Source organism: Pantherophis guttatus, chromosome 3 (assembly GCF_059756535.1).
Source record: "Pantherophis guttatus breed Tessera chromosome 3, ASM5975653v1, whole genome shotgun sequence".
Lineage (NCBI taxonomy): Eukaryota > Metazoa > Chordata > Lepidosauria > Squamata > Colubridae > Pantherophis > Pantherophis guttatus.
This window is the reverse complement of record NC_142065.1, coordinates 111,898,182-111,923,095: the sequence shown is the minus strand read 5'-3', so window position 1 is coordinate 111,923,095 and position 24,914 is coordinate 111,898,182. Positions and strand designations below refer to the sequence as shown.

At 43.3% G+C, this 24,914-nt stretch overlaps 1 long non-coding RNA gene across 1 annotated transcript; it reads left to right on the top strand.

The window, feature by feature from the left end:
- The first annotated feature begins 7,995 nt into the window (after positions 1-7,995).
- LOC148114763 (uncharacterized) lies at positions 7,996-19,019 on the top strand. Its single transcript, XR_015733520.1, has 2 exons — positions 7,996-8,491; positions 18,571-19,019. It is a non-coding gene; the product is annotated as an uncharacterized LOC148114763 (long non-coding RNA).
- Positions 19,020-24,914: the final 5,895 nt, after the last annotated feature.

Here is a 24,914-nt window from a genome sequence, read left to right as displayed (position 1 = left end):
CCCCTTCTAGGAAATGCCTCCAGTAGAGGAGAACCCAGCAGACTGCGTAGGCTTCTTTCTCCCAAATGGCCCACCTCCTTTCGGTCTTGGTAAGCTGTTTGGACACATAGGCACAGGGCAGGAGCTGTCCTTGTGGGTCCTTCTGTAGGAGCATGGCTGCCACAGCTACATCAGTGGTGTTCACTTGGATGATGAACTGTCATTCTGGGTCCTTAGGTGCTGGAGGATTGGCTCCTTGGCAAAGAGCCGTTTTAATTTTTTGAAGGCTCTTTGACAGTCCATTGACCAGGCGAGTGGCTTATTTGGCCATGGTGCCACAGGAGGAGGCCCCATTTTTAACAGTTCTGTTAGGGACAGGGTGACTTCTGCGAAGGCTGGGTATTCAGTAGCCTAGATCAGGGGTCTCCAACCTTTTGGACCTCAGGGACCACCAAGTTCATAATTTTAAATTTTGTGGACCGCTAATACATATCCAGCGCGCCGCTTGCTGAAGCATCTGGATTCCCAATGACGGGATGGGGTCCTTCAGGCACTCTCCCTCCTCTCTCTCTCTCCCCTCTCTCCCTCTTTCTCTCTCATTCTCTCTTTCTCTCTCCCCCCTCTTCCCCCTCTCTCTTTCTATCTCTTTCCCCTTCTCTCATTCTGATTTTCTCATTCCTATTCTCTCTCTCTGATGTTGTCTCTCTCTCTCTCATTCTCTCTGATTCTCTTTCATTCCCTCTTTCTCTGTCTCTCATTCTCTGATTCTTTCTCTGATTCTCTCTCACACTCTCTCTCTTTCATTATCTGTCTCTTTCTCATTCTGATTCTCTCTCTTTGTCTCTTTCTCTCTCTCTTTCATTCTCTCTCTGATTCTCTCTCTCTCATCCCATGGGCCAGCCAGTGTCTTGGGGCTGAGAGGAAGTCAAGCATCTCCCTGAGAGACTGAGGTGCGTGGAGCACCAACAAGGGCTGGAAGAAGTGCGGGAGTGAAGCACTACTTGAACTTGTACAGCATGAGCATTTGCCTCGGTATACTTGTGCCAGCCGGTGGCGCAAAGCAGCCCTCATCTCCTGCCACTTGAGACTCGGAGCAGTAAATGACGACTGGTCCGGGGAGCAGCTGGATTTTGTTCTCCATTGCGGATGCCAGATCAGCCACTTGCAAGCCCTTGTCTCTCGAGGAGCGCTCCCTGAAGTGGCACAGGAAACTTTGGTTGGGCTCCTCGAGAGACGAGAGCTTGCAGGGGGCCGATCTGGCGTCCGCAATGGAGAGCAAAATCTGGCTGCTCCCCGAACTAGAGGCTGTTTACCATTCCAAGTCCCAAGCGGCAGGAAACGAGGGCTGCCTTGCACCACAAATATACCAAGGTGGAATCCTGATGCCATACTACAGCAGAGAGAACAAGCTAGATTTTGCCACCGGCTGGTGCAAATATACCGAGGTGTAATGCTGTTGCTGCGCAAATGAAAGTAGTGCTTCGCTCCCGCAGCTTCCAGCCATCGCAACTGCCGCTTCTGCCCGCTTGTGCTGCCCCCTTCCCCACCACCACAACAGCACCATTATTTCATTCTGGATGGCGAGGGCTGCACTCCTTTTTCCGTATTGCACCACCTGCAAAGTTGAACATTGCACATCCCACCCCAGGGCAGAGATTTCCAGCCCCGTCATGGCCAGTCCCATCTCACTCACAGGACTAGCCCATTGGTCATCCTGGAGCAGCTCCTCCACCCGGGTGCACTGGCCTGCCGGGGAGCAGGCAGCTCCCCAGCAGGTTGGTGCACCCGGGTGGAGGAGCTGCTTCGGGATGACCAACCGGCCAGTCCTTTGACTACTACAGTCCCACCCAGAGGCCTTGCAGAAGGAGAGATGTAGGCCTGAAAGGCGGCTGAATCTCCCCCCCCCCCAGGCAGCCTTTCAGTTGAGCACGGCAAGCTCTTGGTCTTACCTTCCATTTCCAATTTGTGTGGCTTGGACCGCTCTACTCAAGGTGAGGTTTGCGCTTGGCCTTAAGAGTGGGGGCTAGCGTGTGGGCGGGGTGATGTGGGCAGTGGAGCTGTGTGTTTCCACGCGCGGGCCAGATTAATTGCTCTCAGGGGCCATATCCAGCCAGGGGCCATAGCTTGAGGATGAGTGCAATATAAAAAATGCAAAAATACGAAAATTTCTTTGTGGACCACCAAAATTTTCTCGCAGACCACCAGTGGTCCGCGGACCACCAGTTGGTGACCACTGGCTAGATAATCTAGGGAGGTTTGATGGAATTCACATTTTGACAGCTTTGCAGTGAGGAGTTTTTTCAGCACTTGCTGCACCAGTTTTACACACTCCTTGAGAGTTTTGCTGAATATGAGAATGTCATTCCAGTAAACTAGGACTCCTTTGTATAGGTGCTCATACAGCACTTCATTAATTAATTGCATGAAGACTGCTGGGGCTCCCTGCAGGCCAAATGGTATGACTTTGAATTGGAAACTGCCAAGCAGGCAGTTAAAGGCTGTCTTCCACTCATCTCCTCCTCTGATTCTTATGCGATAGTAGGCTTCTCTTAAATCCAGTTTGGTGAATACCTTGCCCTTGGCTAAGTGGCTTAGCATGTCCTTTATGAGGGGGAGGGGGTAGGTGTTCTCCATGCACATGACATTAATTCTGCGAAAATCAATGCAAAGCCTCACCCCCCATCTTTTTTAAAAAAAATAGTACTGGGGCTGCAACTCTGGATTTTTGCAGGTTGGATGAAGCCCCGTGCTAGGTTGGCATCGATGTATTTTCTCAGCTCTTCCATCTCTTTGGGAGTCATGGAGTACATCTTTCATTTGGGTAGCTTGGCTCCCAACACTAATTTGATTGCGCAATCTGTCACATGGTGAGGGGGGAGGAAGTTTCAATCTTCCTCACTAAAGACTCCCATAGGTCTTGGTACTCTTTTGGTACCTGCAGGCTGCCAGGCAGTCCATCTGTGGTGGGGGCTGTGGTTTCCGGCTTGCTGGTGTCATTGGGGTCTGTGGCATCTTGGCCTCACTCTGGCTTTATGGGTGGTAGTGGTCCAATGCCTTTATTTAGTTTCCTATAACCATCCTCCCAGGTGATGGTTGGCCCCCATTTGTCTAGCCATGCAAGTCCTAATATGATTGATTCAGTCATTTTTAGAGCTATGACGAATCGGATAAGTTCTTTGTGACGGCCCATTTCTAGTCTGACAAGTTCTGTGACTAGTGTGGCAGAGGCATCGCTGATGAGTGTCACATCAACCTGCTCAAGGTGGATGGGGCGTGCTAGGGATCTTATGCATATGCCTAGCTGCTCGACTATGGGAAGGCTGATTAGGCATCTGGTGCAGCCAGTGTCTATGATGGCTTCCACTTCTGGAAATGCGGCTCGCTGGACCACACTCCTGCTGATCCAGGCTAGCCTTTTGTTGGATGATTTCAGGGGGTTTTGTGATCACTACCAGCTAATGTATGAGGACCTCATCAAGTCGCAGACTACAACCTGACATCTGAAGACCCAGAAGCAAGGGCGGCAACTGCTGCAGGAATGTATCAGTGAGTTTAGGCTGCTTAGCCAGGATTCGACTTAGAACGAAGATGCCCTCATCCAGGATGGGTTGTCAGAGGAAGACGCCCCAATCCAGGACGGGTTGTCAGAGGAAGTGCAGGATGAACTGGTCTGGGTTGATATTCCTCCGACTCTCAACACGCTGGTCCATCTGTGCTATTGATGTGCGGTTGCAGAGACGAGGAAGTTGCTGTGCCTCCCAGGAGACCCGGGTAGTCCTGGTCATGCATGAGACCCTGGCTCCGTGGGAGATGCCCATGGAATTAGGTGCAGCCAGATCCCATCTGTCAGTGGCCAAGAAAAACAGATGGTGCTCAGGGGGATTGTGTTTGTATTGTGGGAAACCTGGGCACATGGCCGCCTTTTGCCCCAAGAAGCAACGAGGGGCGTTGGCCCCTGGGCTTGCCCCACAGCTACATAAAACCCTGTCGGGAAATGCCCCAAGTTTGATCTAGGGGAGACCCTTGGTCTGGCGTGCACCAACACTAATTCATCCCCAGCTGATGTGGATCCTGGACCCCCCCGGTACTTGATCCTGGCAGCCCAAGTATTCTTGTCCAGTGGTTCGCAGGGGATTCTGGCAACGCCTTGGTCAACTCTGGAGCCACAACAAACTTTATGGATGCGGCATTTGCAGCCAAATATGCAGTCCCTCATTATCCAGTGGATCCTCCTTTGCTCGTGGAGACCATTGATGGCCAGGTGCTTTCGTCTGGGCTGATTAAGGCTGCCATGCAATCCTTGCACCTGATCATCGGCTCTCATAAGGAAACCATCCAGTTTTATATTATCTCTGGCCTGCATTTCCCCATGGTCTTGGGCTTGGCTCTGGACACACAATCCACAAATCTACTGGTCCCAGAACCTCATCACTTTCCCAAGCTTGCAATGCGTGGACCACACCCGCCAAGTCTGCACAGGCACAGTCCACCCGGGGTGTCTTTGCCGTCCGACCTAGCAGACTTCGTGGATGTCTTCAGCGAGCATGAGGTGGACGAATTACCCCTGCACTGGCCATACAATTGTCCCATTGATTTGATTCCAGACACGCTGCTCCCAGTGGGGCGTTTGTACTCGATGTTGGATCTGGAGTTGGCCGCATTGCGGGACTTCATGGACATAAACCTGGCTCAAGGTTTTATCCAGCCCTCTTTGTTGCCACTGTCCGCCCCGGTCTTGTTTGTGAAAAAGAAGACTGGAGGCTTGAGGCTTTGTTGTGACTACTGCAAATTAAACGCCATCACGGTGCGCAACCAGTATCCTCTGCCCCTTATTCCCGAACTGATGGAATGGCTTCAGGAGGCTACTGTGTTCACCAAATTGGACCTGCATGGAGCTTATAATCTTGTTCGGATCCAGCCTGAGGATGAAAGGAAGATGGCGTTCGGCACCAGGTATGGACATTTCGAGTATACGGTCATGCCATTTGGGCTCCTGCCATCTTCCAACATTTTATGAACAACATTTTCCAGGACCTCTTGGACCAGTTTGTCATGATTTACTTGAATGACATTTTGATCTACTCTCCCTCCTGAGAGAGCCACCAACAGCACCTATGTCTGATCTTGCAACGGCTCTGGGAGAATTGCTTGTATGTGAAATTGGAAAAATGCCAGTTTTTCCAGTCCACCATCGAGTTCCTTGGGCATCGCATCTCTGCAGAGGGCATTGCCATGGAGCCGAGCAAGGTCGAGGCTTTGTGTAGTTGTCAACCTCCTCGGCGAGTGAAGGATGTCCAATGATTCCTTGGGTTCACCAACTACCATCAGACCTTTATCCCCGGCTTCACTTCCCTGACTGCATCCCTCACTCAGCTCCTTCAGAAAAAGGTTCCATTCCAGTGGGGCACCCCCGAGCAACAGTCATTCCAGGCTTTGAAGCAGGCATTCATGAAGGAGCCCATCTTGAAACATCTCGATCCCCACCATCCATTTGTAGTGGAAGCAGATTCATTGGATATTGCTGTTGGAGCGGTGTTACTCCAGGCTCACACATCCGGCAGTACCCTCTTCCCTTGTGTGTATTACTCGCAGAAGCTCAACTCTTCTGAGCGCAATTATACCATCTGGGAGAAGGAGCTACTAGCCATTAAGATGGTGTTTGAGGCCTGGAGACATCATTTGGAGGGGGCCCGGGATCCAATTGAAGTCCGGATGGACCACAAAAACCTGGAGTTCCTCAGATCGCCTGGAAACTGAACCAACGCCAGATTCAGTGGTCCCTCTTCTTTGCCAGGTTCAATTTCTGTGTTACCTACATCCCCAGTGGTTGCAACCAAAGGGTGGATGCGCTCTAGCGGAAACCAGAGTATTCCCAAATAGAAGACCAGCTTCCGCCCTGGACAGTTCTGCCCATAGAGGCTTTTGTCCATGGTTCAGGAGCCAGTGGACTTATGGGCTCATACGGGAAGCACAGCAGCATGATGCTTGGGTGGAGCAACAGAAGGAAGAGTTGTGGCCCACCTCTCCCTGGATGTTCACCGAGGAACTCTTGCAATACTGAGACAGGCTATATGTGCCGGTGGGGCCGCTCTGAGGACTTATCCTCTTGCAGTGCCATGATAATCCTCTGGTGGGGCACTTCTGCCTCTTCAAGACCTTGAACCTAGTTTTGCGTACCTTCTGGTGGCCCTGATTGTGACACAATGTCCAAGCCTACATCACGTCTGGTGTATGATGCTGACAGGCCAAGTCGGTGATGGGAGTCCACCCAGGGCTGCTCCAGTCATTGCTGACACCGGAGAAACCCTGGGGCACCATTTCCATGGACTTCTTGATGGATTTGCCTCCGTCTTCTGGATTCACGACCGTGTTCGTGATGGCAGACATGCTGACGAAGATGGCACATTTCATTCCATGTCGTGGGTTACCGACAGCTCACGCTACCGCCTGCGTTTATCCAACATATCTTTTGGCTACATGACCTACTTGATAGGGTCGTTTTAGACAGAGGGGCTCAATTTACAGCCCAGTTTTGGAAAGGGCTGATGATAGCCTTAGATGTGAAAATCTGCCTGTCGTCGGCACATTATCCGGAAACCAATGGCAGGATTGAGAAAGTCATTGGGATCCTGAAGCAATACCTGCACTGCTTTGTGAACCAGCAGCAAGACAATTGGTCAGATTATTTGGCAGTAGCAGAGTTCGCATTCAACAACTCACAGCACACCTCCAAGCAAATGACCCCTTTCTTGGCCAATGTGGGGTATCATTCTTGGTTCTTTCCCCTCACACAACTCGACTCACTGGTTCCGGCGGCTAATAACTATCTGTCTGAGTTGCAGGCCATCCATCAATTGGTGCGATGGTATCTGGAGAAAGCCAAGGAGGATTATAAAAGTGTTGTGGACCGATCTTTGCAGGCGCCGCCGCCATTGGCTGTGGGGGATCAGGTATGGTTGTCCACCTTCTGTCAGACCCAGTCAGTCAGGAAGCTAGACCTCCGGTACCTTGTCCTGTTCTCAGCTGAAGCGGTCATCAACCCAGTTGCCTACCACCTGACATTGCCACACTCGATGCAAATCCATCTGGTCTTCCATAGATCCCTCGTTCCAGAACAGCCAGCCTTTCCGCTCTGCCAACCTGCCCATCCCCAAGTGGTCCATCTCCATGTGACGGAGATGGACTGCCCGAGTACGAGGTTGCCAGCAATCGGGACTCCCGGTGGCTGAAAGGACAATTCCAGTATCTCATTGAGTGGAAGGGTTATGGGCCAGAGGATTTCACCTGGGAGGATGCGACCTCTGTGCATGCCCGTTTTGGTGAAGGCCTTCCACAACCAATTCCCATCATGACCGCATCTGGATTGTCAGACCCGGGGGAAGGACCCTGCAGTGAGGGATAGTGTTGTGGTCTGCCAATGGCCAGCAGAGCTGGCAGCAGATTTGGACAGTGAGGAGATTGGGGAGGAACGTGGGCCAGTCCTGGAGTCTGGAGAAGGCTTGGACGAGGGCTCTGCATCAGAGGCAGAAAGGGGGCCAGGGCCATCTGGTAGTTAGGTGCCGCCTCCGGAGCCTCCAGAATCTGACATTTGAGAGGGAGAAGAACAGGGGGAGCCTGTTCCCAGTGCATGCATGCGCAGAGCTGTCAGGAGGCAAGAACAGTTAAGACAAAAGGGGTGACAAAAGTAAGGCTTGGAGATGATTGGCCCCTCCCATAAGACATAAGGGAGGAGCAAATGGATGAGCCTTTGCAGGAAGCAATCTGTTCATTCTGGTCAGTTCAAACTCTGAGAAGCTCCGTTTGACTTTGTGCTCCATTTGGCCTTGCAAAAGTAATTGGCAATTAGATCTCTGGCAGCGTTTCAAGGGAGATAAAGGTGGGTGCTTATCAGCATTACCTTGAAAGACTGTGGCAGACATTTGTCGGACTCTTCACAGAATGTTTGTGAATTATTTCGGGCTGTGAATAACCATAATTCACAGCCATTTAAATAAAAGAGGGTTTTTTGGGACTAAGCATGTGATTTAAGCTTTCTCAGGGAACCTAGGTCAGAACAAGTGGGGGATTGGCAAGTCTTCTCATTAGTTTTTTTGTAGTTGGCTTTCTGTGGGGGTGGATTTACAGATCCATAGCAACAGCTGTGCTGTACCATGCCTGTATACATTCTGGAACCTCTCTGATGCCACAAGCTTGCCTAAGGTCTGGGTTGAGGGCCTCTTTGAAGTGGTGAATGGGGAAGGTGCTCCAACCAGTCTCTCAGCTTCCCGGCCAGCCTTCGAAACTCCCAAACTAGCTCTTTGGGAGGCCGGACAGCTTGCTTCAGCACCTTAATTTGGGCCTTCACTTCTACTCTGTGGGCCATGTCCTCGAACCGGCCTCAGAACAGTTGGACGAACTCATCAGCATCTACCAACACAGGAGCTTCCTCATCATGAAGTTCCGCTATCCACTCTGCTGTTTCTCCCCCATTCATGCCATCTGCAATAGCTGAAATCAACTCCGGATCAGATGGGTATTGATTTCTATATTGGTCGATGAAAGCCCAGATTCAATTGAGGAAATAGGCTATTTTCCTGGGGTCCCGTCAAACGTTGCTCTGAACCGGGTAGGGGGAGCAGCTGGCAGGGCTGGTTGCTGAGCCAGCACTGGCTTCTGGGCTGGCTGCTTGGTCGGAACCTGCTGTGGGACCACGGCTGGTTGCTGGAGCTACAGCAGTGGCTGGGCTGGTACCGGCTGCTGGGCCATGGCTGGTGGCTGGAAGTGCACTGGTTTGTTTTTTTATAAAAAGTTTTTTTTATTTTTTAAGACAAACAAACATTTAATACATCAATCATCCCTCCCCTATGACATCTTGGTGTTAACTTCTTCAGTTCTTTTTATTCTTCTTGTTCCAATAGTTTCTTCTATCTTAATCGTCATCCAAACCACTGTAAAAATTCATTCCTATAACCATATTCTTGCCATTCAAATTTCTACACATAGACGACTTCCGGTTGGAGCCGTTGGAGCCGATAGACGGTCTTTTTTAAGACCGCCAGCCCCGTTGCTTGTAAAGAGCCACCTCTACGGTTGAGAGGTGGCTTGGAATACTCCACGATCTGGAGGAATTGGGAGAAGAGCCGGTGCGACAGGTAGAGCCCCCTTTGAAGCCCCCAGATTGTTTTTTTTAGCGTCTGGGGAGGAAGCAGGGTGAGGCTCCCTATACAGCGCGCTGAGGCTCTGAGCTCCGAGGACGTCTCTGCAATTGCAGAGCCAGGCGATGCGACCAACGAAACAAGAGAAAGCCAAGAAATTTGCTAAAAATAAGCAGGGTGGAATCTGGACTTCAAATTTAAACCGCAAGTATTTTTCTTAGCCCTGTGAGTGAACGTAGTAATTGAGAAGAAGTGAAAGTTCTTTTAAAATGGCGCCCGGCTTTAGCAATAAGGAAAGCTGAAAGCGAAAGTGAATTGTCTGAGCTTATTTCTGCTACAAAGTAACAAAAAGTAACAGTGCTGGCCTGAAGAAAGAGCAAAAGTTCTTTAAAAAGTGATTTGAATTGTTCTCTCTCCCTTGGGACTTGACTAAAGCTGGGGAAATTCCTGAAAGGTTTTTGTACTGGAGAGGGAGAGAGGATATCTTTTTTAGAAAGAGTCAGGCTGCGTGGAAAAATGGCTTCAAAACAAAAACCAGCTAAAGCCGATGGGGGGGGGGGCTCCCCCACTCATAAATCAAAAGAGCAGCCTCTGAGTTCACAGGCACAGATCACACAAGAATCTGGATTTAGTGATCTGAAAGAATTTATTGCTGGGGCTTTAGATCAGAAATTTGAAAAATCACAGCAGGAATTTAAAGAGATGGTTCAAGAAAAGTATGACAAGATGAAACGGGAAATACTGACAGCTGTGACTGGTTTGTCTGAAGTTGTGCTCCAAGTTGATAAGAAAGTGGAACATCTTAGCTCAGAAGTGGAGTTTAAAATGAAGGAAGCTGATCAAAAAATTTCTAATGTTGATAATAAAACACAAAGGCTTGAAAATGAAGTTACAATGATGCAATTCAGATTTATGGAGTTTGCTGTGAGACTCAGAGGTATAAAAGAGAACAATAGAGAAGACTTGAGAAGGGTTTGTGCTGATGCTCTGGCTGTTATGTTAAAGGTTGATCCTGAGGAGATTTTTTGCAAAATTGATAAGGTCTATAGAGTGAATTCTTGGGTGGCAAGACAAAGGCAATTGCCTAGAGATGTGGTGATCTATTTCACAGATAGAAGAATAAGAAATGACATTTTGCAAAAATCTTTTGTTTCTACTATTCAAGTGGATGGAAGAGAGATTGGGATCTACAAAGAATTGCCACCTAAGATGTTGAGAGATAGAAAAGATTTTGAATTCTTGGTGACTGAATTAAAGAAATAACAAATTCCATTCAGATGGGACACTCCAGTTGGTATAATATTGAGGTATCAAGGAGAGAGATATCGATTAAATACTCTTCAAAAAGCGGAAGAATTTTATTCCAGTGTTCTTAAACCTGGTGCAGCATCTCCACGTACTTCCTCGGTGTTAGCCATAGTGGAGGGTGAGAAGGATACGGAATTTGAACAAGAGCTTGAAGAGCAGAGAAAACAGATGGAGAGGGAGGCACTAGAGACTCAAGGAGCGGTAGGGGGTTTACCCTTGTTGGATTCCTCTTCAAAGTTTTCAGTTGAACCCCCTAAAAGTACAAGAGAAGTGGCAGCGGATCTTGATTTGATGTTGCATAGTGCTAAAGATCAGCGTATTACCCGAGCAGTTTACAAACAATTTTTAGAGAAACAACAACATCAGAGTTCTAAGTCACCACAAGATGAACAGGGAGTCAATGGTAAAGCACAAAAATCCGAAGCTATGGGAGGAGCCAAGCCGAAGACTATCAATGTGGAACAGAAACTTCAGCAAATGCTCTTATTGCTTCAAGAGCCCGCAAATGACAATTAAGTTTTTATCTTGGAATGTGAACGGATTGAATTCACCACAGAAAAGGAGGAAGATATTTCATTATTTGAGACAATTTAATAATGATGTTATTTGCTTACAGGAAACTCATATTAGAACACAAGATCAAAAATATTTGATAAATTCTAGATTAGGAACACAGTTTATTGCTTCAAATTCAGAAAAAAAGAATGGTGTAGTGATTTATACAAATAAAAGATTGCCAACAAAAATTATAGAAGCAGATGATTGTTGAAGATATATAGCAATAGAACTTCTTGCAGATAATGGCCCAATTTTGGTGATTGAAATTTATGCTCCAAACCAGCAACAAGAAATTTTTTATAAATTACTGCATTCTAAAATACTACAATGGGATTACAGATCTATTTTACTTATGGGAGATTGGAATGGAGTAATAGATCCTAAAATAGATAAGAAGAGTTTGGCAAAATCATGTGTTAAACTACCGCAGTCTTTTTTTGATTTGAAAGAAGACTTGGAATTGAAAGATATATGGAGAGTGCATAACCCAAAAAGAATTGGACTTTACTTTTTTCTCAGATAGACACAGATCCTTCTCTAGGATTGATTTTATTTTACTTACAGTTGACTTGCTTTTAAAAACAAAGAAAACAAAGATATTTCCGAGGATTTTATCTGACCACAGCCCAGTATGGATAGAAATAGAAATGGGAAAGAAAGAGAGATCTTGGAGAGTAAATGAAAACTTATTTAGATATGAAAAAAATGTAAATGAACTTAAAAAACAAATGAAGGAATTTTTTGAAATGAACTTGAATAAGGGTACCCCTATTGAAACTGTTTGGGATGCGAGCAAGGCCTATATGCGGAGGGTACTGATTTACATGAATTCTAAACATAAATCAAATCGACAAAGAGAAAGCTTAGAATTGGAAGGGGAGATAAAGAAAAAAGAGCAGTTACTTATAAAAAATCCAACAGATGAAAAATTACAAGGAGTTATAAAACTTTTGAAAGATCAATTCCATATGCTTACAGCGGAACAAGCAGCAACTAATTTACAATTTGCGAAACACAATACATTTTGTAATGCCAATAAACCGGGCAGGTGGTTGGCTTACACATTGAGGAAACAGCAGAGTACTCAGACTATTGGGAGTATTGAGTATAAAGGGAAGGAAGTATTTCAACAAAGACTAATTAAAGAAGCCTTCTTAGATTATTGTACCAAACTATATGCTAAAGATGATATACAGAATGAACTTATAAATAAATATCTAGAAGAAAAGAGAGTTACAAAAATTTCTAATGTTCAAAAGGAAAGAATGAGTTTGTCAATAACAGCTGAGGAGATTATTATTGCTATTAAACAACTGAAAACAGCTAAAGCTCCAGGACCAGATGGTTTAACTGCGGTGTACTATAAAACCTTACAAGCAGAAATGATTGAACATCTTAAAGACTTGTTTTGTAGCATACAACAAGGGGGAAAAGTACCCCCTTCATGGAAAGCAGCTTTTGTTTCTTTGATACCGAAAGAGGAGGCAGATTCTATAAAACTGGAAAATTTTAGACCAATATCTCTCCTGAATACGGATTATAAAATCTTTGCGAAAGTATTAGCCAACAGATTAATGCCAGTTATTCAAGAGGTGATTCATCATGATCAAGCTGGATTCATAGAAGGCAGATATATGAAGGATAATGTGAGGCAAATTATAGACTTATTGGAATATCTTGAGAAGAATAAACAGATCTCTGCAGTGCTGGCATTTTTGGATGCGGAAAAGGCCTTTGATCGAGTGAATTGGAACTTTCTATTAAAGACTTTAAAAAAGATGGATTTTGGGGATCAGTTTCTACAGGCGGTTTCAGCAATTTATCAAGAACAAACAGCACAAATTATTATTAATGGAAGCTTAACTACAAACTTTAGTATAGAAAAAGGCACAAGACAAGGTTGTCCGTTATCCCCGTTGTTGTTTATCCTAACTTTAGAAGTCTTGTTGAATACAATATGGGACTTGAACACTTTGAAGGGAATAGTGATAAGGCAAGATGATTACAGAATAAGGGCATTTGCAGATGATCTGGTTGTTACCCTAACGCAGCCGATGGAATCAACAATTCAGATGAAAGACATTATAGAAGAATATGGTATGGTGTCAGGATTTAGACTGAATCAGAAAAAAACCAAGATGATAGTTAAAAATATGACAGTTGATCAAAAGAAGAAACCGGAAAGGAAGGCAGGCTTTGAAATAGTATCAAAAGTGAGATATCTAGGAGTTCAAGTTGCAGATTCAAATATAAAACTGTTTCAAAATAATTATGAGGTGCTGTGGCGGAAGGTACAAAAGGATATGGAAACTTGGAAAAAACTGCAGCTGTCTTTACTTGGAAGAATAGCAGCAGTTAAAATGAATGTTCTACCTAGATTTTTATTTCTGTTTCAAATGATTCCGGTGCTTAAAAGTGATAAATATTCAAGTGACTGAATGGCAAAAAGGAGTGAACAAGTTTGTTTGGAATGAGAAAAAGCCAAGAGTTAAATTGAAAATTATGCAAGATGTTCGTGAAAGGGGTGGTCTTAAACTTCCAATCCTTCCAGTGATTTGTTTGGAAGGACAAAGACTGAAATATTGAATATAGAAAATCACGATCTTGAATTTGGTTGGCATGCATATTTATTTTATGAAAACAAGGTTGACAAAGTATTTAATAGCCATATACTTAGAAGCTCCTTGATGAGAGTATGGAAGAAGCACCGATTCAAATGGGATTACAAAATACCGTTGTGGTTGAATCTTGGTCACATCACACGGAATATAAATATAAAGTCACTCGGGGGGTTTTCATATAAAGAAGTACTTTTTAATGATGGGGGCAGATGGCAACTAAAGACATTGAATACACTGTTGGAAGAAGGGATTAATTTAACTTGGTTACAACTTCAATTGAGATGGAGAGATGATCAAAAAACTGGTTTAATGTTGCATGAAGAAGAATTGGTTAGACAGATAAAAGAGAAAGGCCCAATGCATATTAAGAGAATTTATAATGTCTTGTTAGAAAGAGATTCAGAAAATGAATTGGTTAAAGATTGTATGATAAAATGGGCGCAAAATTTTGGAGAACCAGTTATGATGGAAACATGGGAAAAAATATGGGTTCAGAATGTTAAGTTTACACAATCGCAGAATTTAAGGGAAAATTTTTATAAAATGTTTTATAGGTGGCATTTAGATCCCAAGAAACTGTCATGTATGTATCCCAATGTTCAATCGAAATGTTGGAGATGTGATTGTTTAGATGCTACATATTATCATATATGGTAGACATGCAAGAAAGTCAAGGCTTTTTGGATAAAGATTTGGTGGGTTATGCAAAATGTTTTAAAGAAAAAAATTCAATTTTCTCCACATTTGTTTTTACTGGGTATAGTTAAGGGTTTTTCAGTGGGTGAAACAAAATTGATATTGCATATGGTGACAGCAGTCAGGTTACTGATTGGTCAATATTGGAAAAGCGTTGATGTGCCTACAATTCAAGAATGGACTTTGAAGATGGCCAGTTTCGCAGAAATGGCGAAGATATCAGCATACTTAAAAGATCAGACTCAAGAGACTTATGTATGGGAGTGGAAGAATTGGATAGATTATGTGCAGAATAAATACCAAACCAGGAAGTACCAGATAGTTTTTAGCTAAATGTTGTGTAGAAATGTATGGTTTATAGGTGGCAAAATAGCTTATTGTGATGTACAAATGTATAGTGCATAGAGAGGAGAATAGAGGGGTGGTAAAGTATGATATAATACAATGTGGATGGATTTCACCTTGGGGAAGTCATGGGGAGGGAGGGTTTGTGGGGGTTAGGGAGGGATGGGGGGGAAATGGGGGGGAAATTGTTGTTTGTAAAACTTTTTCAATAAAAAAAAAATTTCTACACATATTTATAAAATTAATCATTTATATCTCTTTTCCAACCAACCATAGAAATAATTCCATATTCTAAAGTATTCTGATTCTTCCCTATCTTTGATCAACAAAGTTAATCTGTTCATTTCTGCACAATCTAAAATCTTTTTTGTTACTTCATCTTCCAAAGGTATTTTCTCTAATTTCCAATTTTGAGCATAAACAATTCTTGCAGCTGTTATTACGTGTATAATCAAATAAATACTGTATATTCCTTTTTAATTTTGTCAAGTAGGATACCCAATAGGAACATCTCTGGTTTGAATTCAATACGTAATTGTGTCATTTCTTCCAGCCAGATTTTAATTTTATTCTAATAGTTTTTTGCTTCAGGGCATGTCCACCACATATGATAATAGGATCCTGGTAGTTGGTGACATTTCCAACATTTCGCTGATTTATCTTTAAACATTTTTGCTAACTTCTCTGGTGGCATATGCCATCTATAAAACATTTTATATTGGTTTCCCTTATATGCGGTGGACATTGTTAATGTTGAGTGTCAAGCAGCACTCGACACCACGTACGCTGAGCCATGGACACCATGCTTACCAGGGTGGCGGTGCGGTTACGGGTATCACGGGTGCTGGTGGTGGGGTTAGGACCCACGGCTGGGAGTTTATGGAGCACGGGTGTTTACGGGGATCTTGTGGGATTAGTGGAAACGACGATCGGACGGCAGCGATACCAACGAGGATGGAGCAGTTGGCGCGGATGACATCATTACTGTGTGCCCGGGATGTAGCGGCAGGAATTACGATTCCACCCAGCTGTTTGGAGTTTTAGAGACACACCCTTGTAGTACAGCCCTATAAAAGAACGCTGGGTTTAGCTCCCAGTAGCCGCATCTTTGCTTTGCTGTGCATTCCGGCTTCAAGAAAGAGCTGACGTCACGAATTAAACCAAGATACTCCGCTGTTTGAGTCAAGTGTATTCCTTGTGTGTTTGTGATTGCAGTCCAACAGAAGCCGAGAGGAAGACGCGACTCCTCGCTCACCAGTCATTACCGGAGGGTGCGGAGACATGGCTGAAGGACTGTCTGCAGAAGCGCTGCCTGTGGAAACACTGGAAAAGGAGGAGGCGGCAGAAGACACAGTTACCGAACCACCTGAGATGAGTGACCAGCCGGTGGTGTGACCGAAACAATGAGAACCACGGAAAGAGGTGATCACGGAACCACGGAAAGAGGTGGGGCCTGAGGACCACGAGTTGCATGGACTTGGGACAACCACTCTAGCCGGTGCTGGACATTGGTGGCATAGTTCAGCCTTGACCGGCACACGAGTAGACTCCGCCCCATACCGGCGCTCAATTCCAGGGCTGGAGGGAAAGGCAATGGATTGAGGATGAGGATGGGGAGTGGAATTACTCCATTGGCCCAGGGACGACCACTATGGATGTCTTGCGGGATAGGTTCGGGGAGGTTAGTTTTCAGGATGTGCCTTCCTGGCAGCCTTGGGCCCCCAACGTGGAACCCTCTAGTAATTGGCAGGGGGGCGCGGTGCTGGGAAGTGGTTCTGAAGGCAGGCTCCACGGACACGAAAGCAATTACAGAGTTTCTTAGGGCTCGCTAATTTCTACCGGCATTTCATCCCTTCTTTCGCTAAAACGGCATTGCCATTGACGGATTTATTACATACGAAAGTATCATCATCGCCCGGAGTAAAACCCAAACCAGGACACGTCTTACATTGGACTCCTGGATGCCAGGAGGCGTTCGAAAACCTCAAACGTCTGTTTGCCAAAGAACCCGTTCTAAAACATCCAGACACGTCACAGCCATTTGTCATACAAGCTGACGCTAGTGATGTAACTGTTGGTGCTGTCCTCCTACAGGAAGATACAACCAGTAGTCTAAGACCCTGTGCATACACCTCATGTAAATTCACATCGACCGAAAGGAAGTGGGCTATTTGGGAAAAAGAAGCTTTTGACGTGAAATGGGCGTTGCAAACTTGGAGGCATTTATTGGAAGGCAGTGCATAACCATTTGAGGTCTGAACAGACCACAAAAATTTAGAGGCACTCCAGACACCTCGGAAATTATCCCCAAAACAGGTCAGATGGGCGCAATATTTTCAACTCTTCCGTTTTTCCCTGAAATACAAACCAGCAGGGAAAATGTTTTTAGCCGACGCTTTGTCCCGTATGCCGCAATACAGGAGTAAAAGAGACGAATTGTTACAGGCTTTAATACCGCCCGTACAAACAGAGACGTGTGCTGTGGGAAATCGACAAACCCATGACTGGCTATCTACACTAAAGAAGGAATTGATATCTGATAGTTGGTTGCTAAATAATCAGTCAGCAGTAACCCATTGGGACGGGTTAGCATGGTGGGGGGATAAATTGTACATCCCCATTGGAATGAGACAACGGATATTGAAACAGTGCCATGACATCAAAACATTTTGGATTCCTGAAAACATTGCACTTAGCCAGGAGGCAATTTTGGTGGCCTAAAATGTGGAAGGAGATTGAGGAGTACGTCCGAGGCTGTCATGTTTGTGCTGTCTCCAAACTGAGACCCGGAAAACCATTAGGATTGCTACAAACAGTGGCCGAACCTAACAGGCCATGGGATGAAATCTCAATGGATTTTATTGTAGACCTTCCTGGCAGTAAGGGGTATACAGTGATATGGACAGTTCTTGACCTTTTTTCAAAGCAAGCTCATTTTATTCCATGTAAAGGGCTACCATCAGCACGACGGTTAGTAAAAATATTCCTTCAACATGTTTATCGTTTACATGGGGTGCCCAGGCGCATCATATCGGACAGAGGAGTACAGTTCACAGCCAAATTCTGGAAGGGAGTCCTCCATGACATCGGGGTGACACAGGGACTAAGTTCTGCATATCATCCCAGCACGAATAGAGCTGCGGAGTGAGTCAATGCCATGGTGGAATGTTATTTACGTTCCTATGTTTCATATCAACAGAGGGATTGGGTGGACTTCCTACCGTTTGCTGAGACAGCCTATAACAACTCAGTACATCGTAGCACTGGATACACCCCATTCCAAATAGTCATGGGAAGAGAGTTTACAGCTATCCCCGAATTAGATCTCCACACCCTAGGAACTACTAATCCCCATGATTGGTCCTGTAACATAGAGAGGATATGGCCCCAAGTAAAGAAAGCCCTAGAGAAGGCATCAGAAGAATATAAACACCAGGCAAATAGGAAACGAACCACCTGTCCGCCCTTTCAAATTGGAGACCAAGTCTACCTATCAACCAAGTACCTACAATTACGGATACCGAGTAGAAAACTAGGTCCCAAATACATAGGCCCTTTTCCCATAGTAAAAATCATAAATCCAATAACAGTCATGTTAAAATTACCTCCTCTGCTCGGAAAAATCCATCCAGTTTTCCATTCAAGTTTATTAAAACCAGTTACCATACCTCATGGTCCACCACAAACACCCCCAGGACCAGTAGTGGGATCACATTACGAAATAAGGGATATTGTTGATTCCAGGTGCCGTAGGGGCCAGCTACAATATCTGGTTCGGTGGACAGGCTACCCAGACATAGAGGCTTCCTGGGTCCCAGTAGAGGATATAAATGCCCCACAACTATGGAGGAAATTCCATAGAGACAACCCCCAAAAACCACGGCCGGTGCGTGATCACTAACAACTGTTTGTTTTTCTTTCTCCTATAGGCGGATACCTGGTAGAGGGGACCGCCTGTCGAGCGTCAAGCAGCACTCAACACCACGTACGCTGAGCCATGGACACCATGCTTACCAGGGTGGCGGTGCGGTTACGGGTATCACGGGTGCTGGTGGTGGGGTTAGGACCCACGGCTGGGAGTTTATGGAGCACGGGTGTTTACGGGGATCTTGTGGGATTAGTGGAAACGACGATCGGACGGCAGCGATACCAACGAGGATGGAGCAGTCGGCGCGGATGACATCATTACTGTGTGCCCGGGATGTAGCGGCAGGAATTACGATTCCACCCAGCTGTTTGGAGTTTTAGAGACACACCCTTGTAGTACAGCCCTATAAAAGAACGCTGGGTTTAGCTCCCAGTAGCCGCATCTTTGCTTTGCTGTGCATTCCGGCTTCAAGAAAGAGCTGACGTCACGAATTAAACCAAGATACTCCGCTGTTTGAGTCAAGTGTATTCCTTGTGTGTTTGTGATCGCGGTCCAATGGAAGCCGAGAGTTAATTTATAATTCCTTTCCCATAGTTGTTGCCATTTTTCAAGCTCAATTGAATGTCCAAAATTTCTTCCCCGAGCTATCATTGTTTTTTTTACCTGTTCCTCCTCCAATTCAATATATAGAAAAAAATTATAAATTTTTTAAATTAAATTTTCTTCCGTTCCTGTGAGTATCCTACCCAACTCAGTCTTTTCCAAATAAAAACCATGTAACTTAGCGTCTTTTTCATATCTTATACCAATGCATATACATATACCAATCTGTCTCAATCTCCTGTTCTTCCAGTTCTCGTTTCTCTTTCAATTCCCCCTTAACAGATAATACGTTAACAAATATTATATCTAACAATATTTCCAAAATTAAAAACATTTGGGTGTATTAAAGCTTCCATCGTTGATAACCATATTGGTATTTTCACATAATATTTATTTCTAACCTTTTCCCAAACCAATAGCAATGCATTTCTTATATAATGTCTATGAAAGTATGTATGTATCTTATTTCTATCATACCACAAAAAAGCATGCCAACCTAGTTGCAAATCATGCCCTTCCAATGTTAACAACCTTATATTTCTTAGTTCAATCCATTCTTTCAGCCATGTCAATGTTGCTGCTTGGTATTATAATTCCCAATTTGGAAAACCAAATCCCTCTCGCAACCTCGTGTCTTGTAACATTTTCAAACTTATTCTTGCTTTTTTCTCTTGCCATATAAATTTCCTCATTATCTTATTCAGATGATGAAAGTATCTCTTTTCAATTTTTATTGGCACCGTCTGGAATAGAAATAACAGTCTTGGTAGTATGTTCATCTTTATCAATGCAATCCGTCCCATAAGCGATAGTTGGAGATTCTTCCATTTTTCCAAATCTTTTTCAATTTGTTGTTTTAATTTATAATAGTTTTCTTCCTCTATTGTTGCACATCTTGAAGTTAAATGTACTCCCAAATATTTGACTTTCTTCACAACTTGTATATCTAACTTTTCTTTTATCTCTCTGTTTTGTTTTTCTGTTGTATTTTTCACCAAGATTTTTGTTTTATCTTTGTTTATTTTCAAACCGGAGACTTTTCCATATCTTTCTATCTGTTCTAATAATTTAGGGATTGTTATTTGCGGTTCCTCTATAATGAATACCAAATCATCTGCAAACACTTGTAATTTATACTCCTCTTTTTAAATTTTCATCTCTTTTATCTCATCATTTCATCTAATATTTCTGTTTAGGACTTCTAGAGTCAGAATAAACAATAGTGGTGATAATGGACAGCCTTGTCTAGTCCCTTTCATTATATTGTTTTTTTCCGTCATTTCTCCATCATTATCTTAGCAAATTGTCTATCGTAGATTGTTTTTATGGTATTTATAAATCTCTCCCCAAAATCCATTTTCTGTAATTGTATCATTATAAGCTGCCAATTCACATTATCAAAAGCTTTCTGTGCATCTAAGAAGTAAGAAGCCATTTTGATCAGTATGAATATATTCATTTAGCGGTTTCTTCAACCTATTTGCCATTATTGAGACAAAAATCTTATTATCTACATTTAATAATGAAATCAGTATAGTTTTTAATCAATTGTAAATCTGTATCTTCTTTAGGTATAGGTGTCACATATGCCTCTTTCCATGAGTCTGGCATCTTAGCCTTCAATAATAAGTCATTAAATAAGTCCAACATTACATTACTAATAGTTTCTTGTAGTGTTTTATACAGTTCAGCTGGTAGACCATCTGGTCCTGGTACTTTTCCACTTTTTTGTCTTTTCATGGCTTCTGTTAGTTCCATCATTATTATTCTTTCTTCTAGCATTTCTTTATATTGTTCTGATATTTTAATTAAGTCAGATTTCTCCAGGTAGCTTTGTACCTCTTCCTCTGAAATCTTCTCTTGAGAATAGTTTTTGATAATATTCTTAGATTACTTTCTTTTTTTCCTCGGTTCTATATTGTAATTTCCCTTCTCCATCTTGAAGATATTTTATAGATTTCTTCTCCTTCTCTTTTCTTAATTTGTATGCTAACTATCTTCCTGATTTATTTGCGTTTTCAAAAAAATTCTGTCTCAATGTTCTCAGTTGATTTGCTAATGATTCTGGTTCATTTAAAATTATCTCATGTTTCTTCAGTTCCATCAATTTCTTGGTTTTTTTATTGCTTTGACCATTTTTCTGGAACTCTTTTTCCAGGCTTTTATACTCTTCTTCCAATCTTACCTGTTTCTGGCGTTTCTTTTTATTCTTTTTTCCCCAAATATGTTATTGCCAGGCCTCTAATTATATGCTTTCATTGTATCCCAAACATTCTGGAGTGATGTATCTTCCTTTTTATTTATTTTTTAAAAAAATTCCAATTCCTTTTCCACAAATTTCTGAAATTCTTTTTCATTTAATATTGTTGCATTCAGGGTCCATCTTATCTTTTTCTTTTGCTCTTTCCATGTTATTGGGCTGTGGTCTGCCCATATGTTTGAGCCAATATTTACTTCCTGCACTGCTTCCATAAGTCCAATTGACATCCATATCCATATCATATCTATCCTTGACCACGATAAATGTCTATTTGAGTAAAAAGTATATTGACTCTCATTCAAGTGTTTCTGTCTCCAAATATCTTGAATACTTAGTTCTTCTGCTATTGTAAAGAAGGTCTTTGGCAGTGTTTTCCTAGGGTTTTTTTTGTCTTTACCATTTTGTAGTCTAAATCTGTATCTGTTACAGCATTGAAATCACCCATTATACATACATTTTCATAGTCCAGTTCTACAATTTTTTTTTTTTTAATTTGATTTATATGCCGCCCTTCTCCGGAGACTCAGGGTGGCTTACAATGCGTTAAGCAATAGCCTTCATACTTTTGTATATTTTATACAAAGTCAGCTTATTGGCCCCACAAACTGGGTCCTCATTTCACCTACCTTAGAAAGGATGGAAGGCTGAGTCAACCTTGAGCCTTGGAGAGATTCGAACCAGCAGAAATTGCAGGCAGCTGTGTTAATAATAGGGTGCATTAAACCACTGTACTATCAAGGCTCTTCTTTGTTTTTAGTTTTCCTGTGTAGTCGCCGATAAAATTCTTCCTGTTTTTCATTTGTTCTATATAATGCTATCAAAAGTATTTGTTTGAAATTCATTTTAATTTTGACCATCAAGAACCTGCCTTCCACATCTTCAAAAAATTGTTTGGGTTCTAGTCCTTAACATACAATACCACTCCTCTTTTACTTTGTTGTATCAATGATGTAAATAGTACTCCTAGTTTTGGGTATTGTAATAATTTTTAATGCTGTTTTCTAATATGCATTGGAAGTGCACTGGTTGATGGGTGGCCGCAGACTGTAGGACTGGAGCAGGCGTCCACTGATATTGCATGCACTCCTGACTGGGGTAAAATGCCCATCTGGGAGGGATCTGATCTGCTGGAGATAGCCAGCAGACCGGTTGCTGGGGTGGAGTATTTGGTCCCCATAGTCCCAGTTGCGGCTCCTGTAGCACCGGGCCGGGCTGGTTCAGTGGGTTTTGTTGCTGCACCATTCCCATTCCCGTGGTGGCTGTCAACCTGGTAGAACTGGCTTGATGCGTGAGGCTATGGAATGACCCACTCTGTGCCAAGTGAAAGGAGGCTGGCATCCCACTCAGTAGTGCTGCAGCTTCCTGGCTCGGGAAGGTGGCCACGCAAGGGAGGCCAGGAGGCAGGGCCAGGCTGAGGCAATTCAACTGGTTTGCCGAACTGCACATAAAATTAGCAACCAGCTCTAGTGAACTGGTGTGAACCGGCTGAATCCCACCACTGCTTATATTTTCTAATACCATTACAAATTTAGCTCCCACCTTTTCCACATTGGCTTAGTACTCATGCCATCACAACCTATCCAAAGTGTCTAAAGAGAATACTTTATCTCTGCCCCTGATTACATCTCCCATTACTCTAATTCTATTGCCCTCTGCTCTTATTTACAAATTATCTTACAAATTTATCTTAGGTGTTGTCTGTAGAGTAACTATCATATCAGTAAATTCTGGTTAAGGCCGGTTTCTAGCATAGCAGAGACCTTCCCTACATACAATTCTCAAGCTTCAGCCTAGCTCATGAGATTAGAAATATATACAATGTATTTTCTTCACAAGCCAGCATGTCTTCTTACAATTCTGTAAAAACAATATGCTCTGTTTCCCACAATGAGTTTAGGAAGAGATTAACAGCAACACAGTTCTTTCAGCAGCTATCAACAGGCTATGGGTTGGAAATTTCCCCATTGCTTTTGAACAGTATAATGCTCCAGTGCAATGCAATTGTACTATATTATAATAATAATTATTATTATGGTTGGTGACATACTCAACCAGATGTTCTGACTGAATTTGGCATTTTTATGCACCAATCAAGTCCTTCCCAAGGACCTGGGATATGCAAATGTGGATGTTTGATGGTGTTAAAGGACACATAGGAAGCATACCCAGAGCCAGACATAAAGATCTCAAATGCTTTTATACAATTACACAAAGTTTGGGGAACAAAAAGGGTAAACTTGAATTATTAATACATGACGGTAGATATGATATAGTTGGAATCACTGAAACTTGGTCGGATGAAACCCATGACTGGAACATACTGATAGAAGGATACAAACTGTTCAAAAAACCAGACCCAGTAAAAGAGGAGGTGGAGCACACTATATGTAAAAGACCACTATATTGCTACAGAAATACATGAAACCAAAAATGAAAACATTCTGTGGTACAATGCATCTGGATCAATATAAAAGAAAAAAAAAGAATGACATTGCCATAGGTGTATACTACAGGTCAACCAACCAAGCAGAAAAAATAGGCGTACTTTTTGCTAACCAATTAGCAAATATATGTAGGAAACACACTACAATAGTTATGGGGGACTTCAATTACCCTGACATCAACTGGAAGACTAATTCTGCATCAAATGAGAAATTGAATAGGTTCCTGACCAACCTAGTTGACAACTTTGTTGTCTAAAAGATAGAGGAGGGAACTAGAGGGACAGCCATACTGGACTTAATTCTCATGAACAAAGAAGTAATAGAGGGAGCTGAAACTGCAGGAAACTTGGGTGAGAGTGACGATGTCATACTGGAATTCAACATAATGCAAACAGAAGCAATAGAACACAATGATACAATAATCTTAAATTTTAAAAGAGATTACTTTAACAAACTCAGAGAGAACTTGGGAAAGATTTCTTGAATGAAAATTCTAAAGGGGAAAACAACTGAAGCTTGGGAAACTCTGAAAAATATGATTATAAAAGCCCAGTCCAGCACAGTACCACTGAAAAAGAAAAACATGAAACCCAAGAAGAAACCAGCATGGCTGGATGGTTGCAAGTACTTGGCATGGCTAGTATAGTGATGAGAAGGACCAGGGGAGACATGAAAGCAGTGTTTCAATATTTGAAGGGCTGTCACAGAGAGGAGGGGGTCAATCTGTTTTCCAAAGCACCTGAAGGCCAGACAAGGAATAATGCATGGAAATTGATCAAGGAGAGATTAAGAGATAAGGAGGAATTTTCTGACGAGAGCAGTCAACCAATGGAACAGCTTGCCTTCGGAAGTTGTGGGAGTTTCATCACTGGAAGCTTTCAATTATAGACTGGACTGCCATCTGTCAGAAATGGTGTACTGCTTGGGCAGGGGGGTTGGACTAGAAGACCTACAAAGTTCCTTCCAGTTCTGTTAATCTGTTAAAAATCATTCATTGTATGGTTTGTCGTTCAGTCCCTTAATCATCTTTGTTGCTTTTCTCTGCACAATTTCTAGAGTCTCAACATCTTGGAATGGGACAACATCTTGGAATGGACT